Below are 12,012 nucleotides of genomic sequence, written 5' to 3'. Positions count from 1 at the left end.
CGGAAGTGCGGGGAATTTCCGCCTACCTTGCTCGTTCCCATGCTGTTGAACCAAAGATCCCTACACCTGATGTATTTTTTGGGGATCGATCTAAATTTTTGAGTTTCAAAAATAATTGTAAATTATTTTTTGCCTTGAAGCCTAACTCGTCAGGGAGCTCCGCGCAGCAGGTTAAAATTGTCATCTCTTTGCTGCGTGGCGATCCCCAGGATTTGGCGTTTTCTTTGAAACCAGATGATCCTATTCTGACTAATGTGAACGCATTCTTTCAAGCTTTGGGGTTGTTGTATGACGAACCTAATGCTATTAATCAGGCTGAAAAGACCCTGTTGGCATTGAACCAGGGTCGAGATTCTGCAGAGTTGTACTGTCAAAAGTTCCGAAAGTGGGCGGTCCTTACTACCTGGAATCATAATGCCTTGGCTGCTCTCTTTTGGAAGGGTTTGTCAGAAGCCGTAAAAGATACTATGGTGGGATTTCCTGTTCCCTCTGGTCTGGACGATTCTATGTCATTAGCCATTCAGGTTGATCGGCGTTTACGTGAACGCAGGATTGCACGAGAGGTGTTGCCACCGGTTGAACAGACGTCTGAACCTATGCAATGTTTTGTCTAAGGCGCAACGTCAGGAGTTCAGAAGGCATAATAAGCTGTGTTTTTTCTGTGGAGATGCCTCGCATATTATTTCTGTTTGTCCTAAACGAGAGAAACGCTTTGCACACACGTTTTCTGTTGGTGGTGTTCAACCTAAGTTTCTTCTGGCAATTACTCTGATCTGCTCCATGTCCACATTTTCCGCCAAGGCTTTTGTGGATTCGGGAGCAGCACTAAACCTAATGGACTTGGATTTTGCTAAACGTTGTGGATTTCCGATGACACCTCTGCAGACGCCTATCCCTTTGAGGGGGATTGATGCTACTCCTTTGGCTAAAAATAAACCTCAGTTTTGGACCCAGGTGGTCATGCAGGTCGCCCCAGACCATCAAGAAAATTGCAGATTTTTGGTATTGCATGGTCTGCATGATGCCGTTGTTCTGGGGTTTCCCTGGTTGCAAATTCATAATCCAGTTTTGGATTGGAAATCTGTGTCTGTGGTGAGTTGGGGTTGTCGGTGTGCCTTTAGTGAGGCTCCGTTTTTTTCCACCTCTCCTCAGTCGCAGGATGTTCCTGACTATTTGGCGGACTTTTATGGTGTATTTAGGCTGTGTGCAAACGCTGCGGATTAGGTGCGGATTCATCCGCGCGGATTTTGTAAAATCCGCAGGTGAAACCGCAGGTCAAAAGACCTGCGGTTTTACCTGCGGATTGCTCTGGCGGTCTGGCTCTGGTTTTGCCCTGCGGTTTTCCATCTCCTCAAATGGAGGAGATGGCAAACCGCAGGAGAATCTGCAGAAAGAATTGACATGTCAATTCTTTCTGCGGATTGAAAACCGCAGATAATCCGCGCGGAATATTCCGCACCGTCTGCATTGCGGTTTTTGATTCCCATAGGGAATCATGGTACTGTACACCGCAGCAGAAACTGCTGCGGGTCCGCAGCGGCCAAAACCGCTGCGGAACCCCAGCAAAATCCGCAGCGTGTGCACACAGCCTTAGTGAGAATGAGTCTGCGTCCTTGCCTCCTCATAGGAGTTATGACTGTGCAATTGAACTAAGCTCGGGGTGTAAATTTCCCAAGGGTTGGCTCTTCAATTTATCTGTACCCGAGCACGAGGCTATGCGGTCCTATATTAAGGAGGCGTTGGAGAAGGGTCATATTAGACCATCCTCTTCACCCTTAGGTGCCGTTTTTTTTTTGTGGCCAAAAAGGATGGTTCTTTAAGGCCTTGTATTGATTATCGTGCCCTCAATAAAATTACTATTAAATATCAGTATCCGTTACCCCTGATTTCGGATCTATTCTCTAGAGTTAGAGGTGCTTGCTGGTTTACCAAGTCTATCAGTCTATCTTTCTGTCTGTGTTAGTATTTTCATCTTGCTTCACCGTCATTATATGTTGGGGGCTGCCTATTGCTTTGGGGACTGCTCTGGGGCAGTTCAGATTTCCCTTTTCTTTCTTTAGGCCTATTTAATTCTCCGGCTGTGATCGAGGGGTCTAGGGCATCGTAGGAACCCCCCACGGCTACTGCTAGTTGTGTTAATAGGTTCAGGGGTCTGCAATCCGATAGCTGCCAACTTCTCTGGTTTTCTGGACTTAGCTAGCATTTCTGCTTTTGCCTTCTAAGGTGACTCAATCATAACAATTACATTTTCTATCAATTATTCTCTTCTTCTTTCTTTCCTCTACTGGACGCAAGACACTGATCATCTACTCTTGGCCTGTCACCTGCCACTTTCAATTCTTCAGTCTTTATTCAATTCTCACATTCTATCTCAAAGCTTTTCTAATTCTCTGTATCAAATATTCTATAAAAGACATTTACTTTTCATAAGACACAACATTATCAAATACGTTATCGTAAAACATTCAAAATTCTTGTAAGGTGCGGAACACTGCTTCCAGCCGGGATTTCTTGCAGTGTCCCTTGAGGTAGACATCATTCTTCGAAAAGTGTCCATGCAAAAACATTATCTTCGCAAAGAGTCTCTTTATATGTAAAACCAAGAAAGGGCACCTAAAGAGGTACAAACTATTTACAATAAAAGTTTTTGGATCAATCAGCGTCTATGATCTCCACAGTTCCATTTGTAGAAACAGGCAACAAAAGTGCTACCAGAAAAACATGAAAGCAAAAAGCAACAAAGCACAACTGGTGCAACAAACCCTCCTGGGTAACGAGATTTAGTAAATGTAAATTTTCTTAGTGGCTACCAGATTCAAAGTAGTCATTGGCAATCCATAGGTACTCCTCTTCCCACGGTGTCAAGCCAGGGATCTTTGGTTTGGACTGCCGAACTGGAGGTGTTGCAGGAGCAGCCTAGTTCCTAGGATCAGGTACCTGAGCAGTCTGAGTGGTACCGGTAGATGGAGGGGCATTGACTGGTTTCGATGGCAGGTACCTCTCGACGAACTCTGCAGGGATACATCATACATTCAGGGCTTACCACCCCCGGAGTCCTTCACGCCGGGTAAAGGTCACATACTCCACAGGCTGCAGGTCTCTATCTGGATGCCCTCTCCTCAGATGGGACTCCACATCCCGCCAGTTGAAGAACAGGTCACCAATGCGCTTGGGGTCCGCGATGAATCCAAAACCCCTCTCCTTATTCACATTCAGCACCTGTCCCCATCAGGCTGCATCCCGGGGGCCATGATGACCTGCATGGGCCCTCTCCTTCCGGGCCAGATCCCGGCCCAGCACAGCCTGCTTCCTCTGCTCCCTCTCCTGATATTCCGCTGCCCGCTGCCGAATAGTGTTCCGATGTCCTGCCCAACTCTCTTCTTTCTCCCGCTCTTCCCGGGACCTGCTCTCACCCACGGCACCAGCATCCCGGTCCCAGACCAGATCCAGGATGACCTGGCCAGCCGCTGCGACTGCGGTACACCCTGGGGCCCTCCCAGGTGGAGGAACATCCGGCATACCTGGGGCCTCCTGGCGGTGCGACCTCTGCTTCGGCGCAGGCAGTGATGGAGCGGATGGTGGCTCCGGATCCACGGGGGCTTCGGTCGGGACCTGCGCTGTCGCAACAGGTCCGGGTGGGAGCACGGTCTCAGCTCCCGGGTCCTCCGGTGACTTCTTCAGGCAAGCGGGACTCAGCCGCACGGACAGCGTGGAGGTGAAAATTAACGCTGCCGAGGAACAGTCCGGTGCGATAGCGGCGGGTACCGATGGAGGGGGTACTGCTGATGTAGGCCCCGCCGGGGCACGCTGCCGTCTCAGCCTCTCCAGCGCTTCTCTTCTTAGCTGCAGATGGGTAGTCAGTTCCGTGATCTCTTCCTGTAGCTGCCGGCAAATCATGCCAGCTTCAGGGTTGGAGCCGTCAGCCATGGCGCCTGGGAGATCCTCTTCCCCGCGCTCCGCAGGCCTCCTTCCCTCACTCTCCAGGATGGCGTTCTGGCGCTCTTCTTCTTTGAAGTCAATGCGTTATCTGCCATCCATCTGACAACGGCTTCAATTTGTTCGTCCCGCAGCAGTGGGGTATGGCGAGGTCCTACAAAGCTGCGCATAAAGGACTGTTGCCTGGTAAAACTGGGGGATGCTGAGTCACTGGTGCCCGCAGCAGGCACAGAATCCCCACGTCCTCTCCCTGCTAAAATTCCACGCCCACAACCACGTGCCTTACTCCCTGCCTTCTTCATCTTGGTAGACTGATAAAGATAGGCAGAAAAGTACAAAGGGGGGGCTTAGTGTGCTTATTCCTGAACAGCTACTAACAGGTATAAGAAACACTAATTTTATAAAGTGTGTGGACTACACCTTAATATGAGCTAATGTGGCCTACACAACTGTCAAGTGGAGTGTTTGGTGAACTTTATTTACATGGTTTTTTTTTTCAAAAAAACAAAATGGATGTGACCAAAGATGTGAAAGCGCTAGTATCACAAACTTTTGGGAGCTATTACAATGCAGGAAGGTAACCTAGAATGCAATAGATGAGGCTCCAAAAAATAGGCTAATACTAATCTGGCTGCTGCTGCAGGGCACAAGCCAGCAAAAAGGCTCCTCTATCTACTCCTATATAGTGTTTGCCAAACAAAAAAATCAGGAAAAATGAGCTGCAATAAAACAAAAAAGGACTATGACTATGTATGAGGCAGTGACGCACGCTGAGCGGACTACAACCAGAGGTGGCTGCAGAACACACTACAGTGTGAGCTGCACTCACACACAGAGACCTCACAGACAGCCGTGAACAGTGCAGAGAACTGTGCACTAGCACTGAAAGGCTGCAGAAAGGCTCCGCTGTCTACTCCTATAGTGTTTGCAACCAATGTATATGGATACGGATGGATGCACACTAATAGGAGAATTAATAAAAAATGAGCAGCGTTAAAACAAAAATATGTATGAGGCAGTGACACACGTTGAGCGACCTACAACCAGAGGTGGCTGCAGGACACACTACAGCGTGAGCTGCACTCACACAGACCTTGCAGACAGCTGTGAACAGCGCTGCAAGGCAAAAGAAAGCTACAGTGATTGATAATGTAGCCTGGGTAAAGCACAATATTATTTTGCAAATCGCTATCTCTAAATGTCCCTCAGAGTCTTGAACAGCAGCCTGTCCCTAACTGAATTCACAGTAGAGTGAACCCTAAATGGCGGCGGCGGCTTTTATAGTGCATCATAACATTATTTCAGCAGCCAATCACAGCCATGCCATTAGTTAACATGCCTACATTCCTAACAGGATGTGCCTACACTTCTGAGGATTCCTCATTGGCTGAATCAAATCAAACTGGCTCATAGCATTATGGGAGCTTCCGATTCCGGTATTCAATATGCTAAAAGTATCGGAACTCAGTATCGGAATTCCGATACCGTGAATATCAGCTGATACCCGATATTTGTATGACACTAGTCATGAATGATCTTCCTCTCACTACCCAGACTTTATATCAGCAACCTCAACTCAACCACACCTTATAACACAAAGTGAACTGAACGATCTAGTTAGAGATTTGGATCTACCCAAAAGTAAGGCTGAGCTCTTAAGGCCCCGTCACACACAGCAATCTCACCAGCGAGATCGCTGATTTTGTGACGCCACAGCGATCTCGCCAGCGAAATCACTGTGTGTGACATGGATCAGCGACCGGCCCCCCTGCTGGGTATCGCTGATCGTGCAGCAGGAGAGCAATGATCGGCGACGCTGCACGCTGATTTCCAATGTAAACAACGGGTATCAAGGGGCCGCGTGGCTCTTAGTTACCCACTGTTTACCTTGGAAACCAGCGTGCACACTGGTTTACAAGGTAAACAGCGGGTAACCAAGAGCCACACGGTTCTTAGATACCCGCTGTTTACATTGGAAACCAGCTTTCTCGCTGGTCCTGATCGCTGGAGGGGCCGTCTATCTGACAGCTCACCAGCGATCAGCTAACTATGTCCTATGACAACATGAAACAGCTGTTGAGATGGTCTCAAATTTTCTCTTCACTGTAGGCATGTGGTAGTTATTATTGGTGTAAATCTCCTCCAGATTGAAGTCCTCCTTCTGCAACCGGACTCGTTTTGGGAAACCCAACAGTGTCCTCATGAGTCCACATGAAAGAAACTTATGACTACATGAAAGAGCTGTTGATATGACTGAACTATGACCGACAATTGTGGCCCCTCTGTGGTGACATAAAGGAGGTTGCCCTCTTACTTGGTCTACAGGGTGGATACACAAAGTACTGCTGCTTTAGTGTGAGTGGAAAAGTCATGCAAGAGAATATCACTACAATAAAAGACTTGCCTCTCCAGTTTTCACTTCAGCCAGGGGGTAAAAATGTCTTGAATCCAGCACTTGTTGACCCACATAAGATTCTGTTACCACCATTATATATCAAGTTGTTCCTAAAGAAGAACTTTGTAAAGGCAATGGATTAAAATGCAAAAGCATTCATGTACACTGATGAGCAACAGGGTAACAATGATTTGATCTTTTGACTTTTAGGCTCCATATCTCACCATCAAATGTGAGACTACCATCATTTTTTAGACAATCATCTTGGCTATCTCATATACAAAAGACAGCAGAAAAAAGCAGCAATGTTTTTACCTGCCTAGGCCTCCAGACAAATGCACTCTCAGGGCGCAGCAGGCCCATGTAGTTAAGATGGCAGTAACACAGATGCAAAAATACTGATGAGACAGCCACTCACTACCTTCCAATCCATGGAGAGAGCGGCTGCTTAGCATGTAATTGCACAATGAAGACTTGTATGTGGCACTTATCATACAATGGTAATGCACAGCGTCTAGGTTAACAGACTATTAGTGACGCCATTCTATTAGATCAGGCGGGCTGCCCGGCGATATCAAAATGCATCCCATGTGAACAGGCACCACAGTTTACAAGACAAAATGTGCCTAGCTGCAACCTGATATTAAAGTGCAAAAAAATACATGTAAAAATATGTGAGGTACCTCATATACATAAATTTAACTTCCAACTATTTAGCATAGGATTAGTTATGGAGATTTTTGTCATATCACTGCATTGTTACTGTTTTGCTCCGAAAAATCTAAATTTTAATTTTTATTTATTTGTAAGGTCTGGAGATTGTAGTGGGTGGAGCAATACATCACCTCTACTTCATTGTTATTTAGCTATTTCTTCACCAATCACCCATAGTACTCGAATGCACAAAGTAACTCTTCCTGTAGCATACTCACATATATAACTCAGCACTGAGACCACCATCAATCCTGGTCAAGTATTCAACATCTTTGGATGTGAAACAACCACAAATCAACAGGCTTCTTGCACCGAGCTTGACAGTTCCTTCAGTTTCTTGATCTGTTAGCACCTTTTTCCATTGTTTCTTTAAGACCCATCTGCACTCATCAGATCCTAGTCTATTGACATGTGTCTCATCACTCCAAATAACCAATTTTCAACCTTCTACTGTCGACTTTTCGTACTTTTTTTGCAAACTCAAGTCGATGTTTCTTGTGACGATTTTGAAGTCGAGGTTTCACCACCTTTTTTCTTGCCACTAGAGTTGAGCGAAACAGGTGGGCCAGATTAAAAAATCACCGACTTTCGCCAAAGTCGGGTTTCGCCGATCGAAACCGGACCCTAGCATGAGGTCGGCCATGAGGTCGCCGATCAGCATGCCAAAGTCGCGTTTCAAATGATGCTTTCAGCGCCTTTTCTCACCCAATGATGGAGGACGCACACTGTGGGCAACGCGATGACATGCGCAGCAGCCAGCACCATCTTAGAGAAGGGCATTGAAGTGAGTGGCTGGCTTTGTGTGGCGTCACAGTGGGTATAAAAGGCTGTGAACGCTGACCGCCATCTTACTTCTGCCGATCTTACAATAGAGAGAGATGCTGCTGCTGATTCTGAACAGGGAGAGCGTTAGGCAGGGAAGAAGAAAAAAAAAACTGCTTCTGCTGATAGCGCTTTTCACTGTACAGTTAGTGTGTAGTGAAAGGGGAGGATTTTGGTTGTGTGCAGCAGCGCTGGTGGTGATTAGGCTGCCTTTTAAGGCTACCTGCTAGCTGCATTGCTGTGTGCACACTGCTGTTCAAACTGCTTTTTTCAAAGCACTCCAAATTTTATTATTTTGTCCTGGTGAGTTACTGAGCGTCAATTTTTTCACACACCATTTAGCGGTGTACGCTCCTCACACACTACCGTGTACCGGCTGGTATCACGGACAAATAGAAGCTATCTGGGTGTGACTCTGGAAGAAAAAGCCGAGGAGTTTGTCAGTTTTTCCAGACCTACACCTTAGAGTTGTGTCCATTTTTCAAACAGTTTCGTATATCTGCTGTTTGATTACAGTCAAAACTAGACAGAGACAGCGTGTGTCAGTCCGTATACAAACACACGGAGCTTGAAAATTTTCCATACAGACACCGTCTAGCGGTATACGCTCCTCACACACTACCGTGTACCGGCTGGTATCACAGAAAAGAGATGCTATCTGGGTGTGAATCTGGAAGAAAAAAAGCCGCGGAGTTTGTCCGCTTTTCCAGACCTACACCTTAGAGTCGTGTCCGTTTTTCAAACAGTTTCGTATATCTGCTGTTTGATGACGGTCAAAACTAAACAGAGACAGCGTGTGTCAGTCCGTATACAAATACACGGAGCTTGACAATTTTACATACACACACCGTACAGCGGTGTACGCTCCTCACACACTACCGTGTAACGCCTTCTAGCATGAACAAATAGAAGCTACCTGTGTGTGACTATGGAAAAAAAGCCGAGGAGTTTTTCCGTTTTTCCAGACCTACACCTTAGAGTTGTGTCCGTTTTTCAAACAGTTTCGTATATCTGCTGTTTGATGACGGGCAAAACTAGACAGAGATAGCGTGTGTCAGTTCGTATACAAATACACAGAACTTGACAATTTTCCTTACAAACATCGTATAGAGCTGTCCGATTCTCCAACAGTATGGTATATCTGCCGTTCGCATTACAGTCACTTTTATACATAGTCAGTGTGTGTGTGTGACACTCCGTAAATACATATACAGAGATTATTAGTTGCACAAGAATCCTAAGCAGCTGTACACTTCTGATACAGTTCCATATATCTGCTTGTTGGCTTACGGTCCAATACATACTGTGAGAGCGTCTTTGACTAACATAATATATACGTTGATTTAATTTATTTAATACACCTTACACAGCTGGACATTCCTCATACAGTACTATCTCTCTGCTGGTATTTTTGGTACATTTTCCCAAACATGAGGAAGTATGGTGGAAGAGGCTGTGGACGTGGACAGGGAGGTGCAGCTGGTACTGATGGTGTTGGTGCATCGGCTGGTTCTGGCAAAAGCACAATAGCAGCAAAGGGAGGAGGTGTTGAGCCTGCGTCATCCTCTGGCCCAAGAAGGCCTGTAAGGTCACCGTTTCTTGGAGTAGGAAAACCACTTTCAAAGACGGAGCATCAGGAACAGGTTTTGGCGTACATTGCCAAAACAGTCACCAGCTCTATTGCCTCCTCTTCTGAACGGTCGAAACCTACAAGCACAGAGTCGTCAATGCTGGGTTCTGGTCATAAAAAAACCCTTTCCTTGTGTCTTTCACCCCCACCAAAAGTTAAGGATGCGGCAGCCCACACTTCAGATTACTCTATGGAGCTCTTTTCACATACCATGCCTGGGTTATCCAGTCAAATCCTGAATTCCCCAGTCCAAGATGAATCTGACATGGAGTGCACTGATGCACAGTCACTGCTAGATGATTCTGCTGGTACATTGACCCAGAGCACTACATTACCCTCGCAGTTGACTGAGCCAGAATCTGACCCTGATGAAACTCAGGTGCCCCTTCCCCCATACTATACCACCTTACACGGTGACACAGAGGAAGGTAAAGAGGAAGGTGCAGATGACTTTGAAGAGGAGGTGATGGATGACCCAGTTCTTGACCCGGATTGGCATCCATTGGGGGAGGAGGTTGGTGCTGGCAATAGTTCAGATAAGGAGAAGGATCCGCAGCAGGCATTGACATCGCAGCAGCGGTTATCTAGCAGGATCGTAGTTGTCCTAAAACGTGGAACAAAAACTAAAAGAGTTGCAGGACAGCTTGACCAGACAGTCAACTTAGCAACGCGTGCAAGGCCAGAAAATGTTTACCATAGTAGGAAGAGTGCAGTGTGGCACTTCTTTACCCAAAATCCTACTGATGAGGCAAAGGTTACATGTAAGAAGTGCGGAAGAACCTTTAGCCGAGGTAAACAACTCAGAAATTTGAATACCAGTTGCATGCTCAGACATTTAATCAACATGCACTTGCAAGCGTGGACGAACTACAAAACCTCAGGTAGCACATGTGCACCTGCTCCGACTGAAGGTAGCCAACAACGCTCCATTGCTACCCCCACTGTAAGACCACCACCATTAAGCACACCACCAGCACTAAATGTGGAGGTGTCGTCGCAAGGGAATCACAATGGTTTTGCAACACCACACTGAATCTAGGACATCACCATCAATATCACCACCCCCTATCACTCCATCCGGTCCACCGCTACTTCACCCATATGCAGCTCTCCAGTCCAGCTCACCCTACCAGACACTCTGAGTAGGACAAGAAAGTACTCATCCTCTCATCCACGTACACAGTGTTTGAACGCCTACATTGCCAAACTAATCTCATTAGAGATGATGCCCTACCGCTTGGTTGAAAGCGAAGCTTTCCGCGACCTCATGGCCTACGCTGACCCACGCTATGACCTACCCAGTCAGCACTTCTTTTCACGAAAAGCCATCCCTGCCCTCCACCGGCATGTGAAAGACCGCATTTTCCATGCACTCAAACAGTCAGTGAGTGGAAAGGTGCACCTCACAACGGATGCATGGACCATTAGGCATGGTCAGGGCCATTACGAGTCCATAATTGTGCACTTGGTTAATGTGGTGGATGCAGGCTCCACTGTGGACAGCAGCGGTGGAACAGTGCTGCCTAGCCCACGGTATAGGAAACAGTTGGCTGTATGCTTTCGCTCCTCCTCCTCGTCTATCAGCGAAAGCTCGTCCACAGAGCGCAGTCGCACGAGCATTACATCCGCAGCTGGCAGTGTTGCACACGAGGTGTCCCACTATCGAACAGCTAGTGGTAAGCGTCAGCAGGCTGTGTTAAAGATGATGTCTTTGGGTGACAACAGACACACCGCGGAGGTACTAGCCGACTACTTGCAGCGACAAACAGAGTCATGGCTGGGCAGTCTACATCTTGAGGCAGGCAACGTAGTCAGTGATAAAGGCCGTAATTTTGTGGCAGCCATAGCCCCTGCAAAGCTCACACAGAAACCTTGTCTGGCTCACACTTTGAACCTGGTGGTGCAGTGCTCCCTTAATAATTATCCGGAGTTAACATCCCTGCTCCATAAGGTGCGAAGACTGTGCTCGCACATCCGTCGCTCGGCCGTACACTCTAGTCGTATGCAGAAGCTGCAGCGATTGCTCCACCTCCCCAACCACCGCCTAATCATAGACGTCGCAACAAGATGGAACTCCACCCTGCACATGGTTGAGAGGCTGTGCGAACAGAGGCAGGCTGTAATGCATTTGTGGGAGGATACACGGGCAGGCAGTTTGAGGGAAGGTATGTAATTGTCGGGTGTTCAGTGGTCAAAGCTGAAAGACCTCTGTAAAGTCCTTCAGTGTTTTGAGGAATGCACACGGCTGGTAAGCGCAGACGACGCCATCATAAGCATGAGCATCCCACTTATGCGTCTGCTCATGCAAAGTTTGACGCACATTAAGGATCAGGTGTCTGCAGCGGAGGAGGAGGAGGGAAGCCTTGAAGACAGTCAGCCATTGTCTGATCAGGGAACTGTCCTGGATGAGGTGGAGGAAGAAGAGGAGGAGGAGGATGAGGATGAGGGGGATGATTATTTTGGGCAGGAGGATGTTTCTCAGGGGTCAAGAGAAAATGTTGGCATTCCAAGGTCA

Source organism: Dendrobates tinctorius, unplaced genomic scaffold (genome assembly GCF_039654945.1).
Source record: "Dendrobates tinctorius isolate UK_male_01 unplaced genomic scaffold, ASM3965494v1 ptg000043l, whole genome shotgun sequence".
NCBI classification, from domain to species: Eukaryota; Metazoa; Chordata; class Amphibia; order Anura; family Dendrobatidae; genus Dendrobates; species Dendrobates tinctorius.
Note: the sequence above shows the minus strand (reverse complement) of the source record.